Source organism: Hevea brasiliensis, chromosome 11, assembly GCF_030052815.1.
Source record: "Hevea brasiliensis isolate MT/VB/25A 57/8 chromosome 11, ASM3005281v1, whole genome shotgun sequence".
Classification (NCBI taxonomy): Eukaryota; Viridiplantae; Streptophyta; class Magnoliopsida; order Malpighiales; family Euphorbiaceae; genus Hevea; species Hevea brasiliensis.
Window position 1 is genome coordinate 51,621,644 of NC_079503.1, and position 1,636 is coordinate 51,623,279.

General features: G+C 36.6%; 1 non-coding gene across 1 annotated transcript; it reads right to left on the reverse strand.

The window, feature by feature from the left end:
• Window positions 1-323: 323 nt before the first annotated feature.
• On the reverse strand, window positions 324-430 carry LOC131170952 (small nucleolar RNA R71). The gene has a single exon (XR_009141715.1). It is a non-coding gene; the product is annotated as a small nucleolar RNA R71 (small nucleolar RNA).
• Window positions 431-1,636: the final 1,206 nt, after the last annotated feature.

The window sequence follows — 1,636 nt, forward strand, 5'->3', positions numbered from 1 at the left end:
TAAACCAACAGCCTTTGTGTATTCAATACCTTGCTTTAAATGTTGCTTTTGAGTTAAAATCTGGACTAATCCATTTGCTACCTAAGTTTCATGGTCTTGCAGGTGAAGATCCACATAAGCATCTAAAGGAATTTCATGTTGTGTGTTCCAGCATGAAACCTCAAGGAGTTTCAGAGGATCAAATCAAGCTTCGAGCTTTCCCTTTCTCACTAGAAGGCACAGCTAAGGATTGATTGTATTAACTTCCTTCCGAATCTATCAACTCATGGAATGGGATGAAGTAGATATTTCTGGAGAAGTATTTTCTTGCTTCCCATGTTGCTAACATAAGAAAAGAAATTTGTGGCATCCAGCAGTACAATGGAGAGAGCTTGTATGAGTATTGGGAACAATTTAAGAAACTGTGTGCAAGCTGTTCCCATCATCAAATAAGAGAGCAGCATCTGATCCAGTATTTCTATAAAGGACTTTTATCCATGGACCGCAGTATGATAGATGCTGCTAGTGGAGGAGCTTTGGTTGACAAGACACCAAAAGAGGCAAGGAGGCTACTAGCTAACATGGCAGCAAACTCTCAGCAGTTTGGAATGAGAATGGATGACACACCTAAGAAGGTTAATGAGGTAAGTACATCTAACCTTGAGAAACAGATTTATGATTGAGGCAATTGGCTATAGGGAAAATGCAAACTGTTAAGGTATGTGGGATTTGTTCGGGTTTGGTTCATGTTACTGACATGTGTCCTGCATTACAAGAGGATGAATCAATGCAGCATGTTAATGCAGTAGGAAATTATGGACAGCCACAACACAAGTATGATCCCTTTTCCTGTAACACCCCTATTTGCATAGCCTGGTATATTTCACTATTTCGGTGATCGGTGTCGGTCCGGACTATTAAGGGGATTAGAACCACACTTAAGACAACTAAATAAGCCATAAATACAAATAATTAGTAATTGTCAATTAGTTAAGTATAAATAAGAAAAACAAAACATAAGAAGTTAAACGAGCTGAGAGTCACAGCGATGGGTGACCTCCTGGGGAAGGATTGCGAGGTCGATTTAAACTCGAATTTCGAACTGTAAAATGTGACATTGCAGTCCTTAGGACCATTAAAAACAAAGTGGAAAAGAGAAAACCACAAAAAAGAAAATAATTAGGTCAGGGATCAGAAAGAAATATTAAATTATTTGCAAACCGGACCGAACTGGCGAGGGGTAATTTGGTCAATTGACCCTGAGAGCTGACTCCTGACCTAACTGTCAAATAAAATCGGAGAAAAGAAAATTTTGGAGTTGGGAATTAAATTAAAGAACTAATGGAAAAATAAATGAAAAAAAAAAAGAAAAAGAAAAGTTGAAAAAGTTATGACATCATGCAGGAAATAAGCATGATGGAATAAATTTTTATTTTTAAAATTTGAAAATTTGGGATAATTTCTAACAATTAAAAGACAAATTAAGAAAAAAAAATTGATCTTCTTTTCCATTCAACCCGTCTACCCTCTCTCTCTCTCCTATCTCTTTCATTTCTCTCAGAAAGCCTCCATTAAAACCCACCTAAAGCTCTCTTAAACCCTAAATTTTGCTATGAAATCCCTACATCCCTTAACTAAAATTTATGTTTGAACTTTG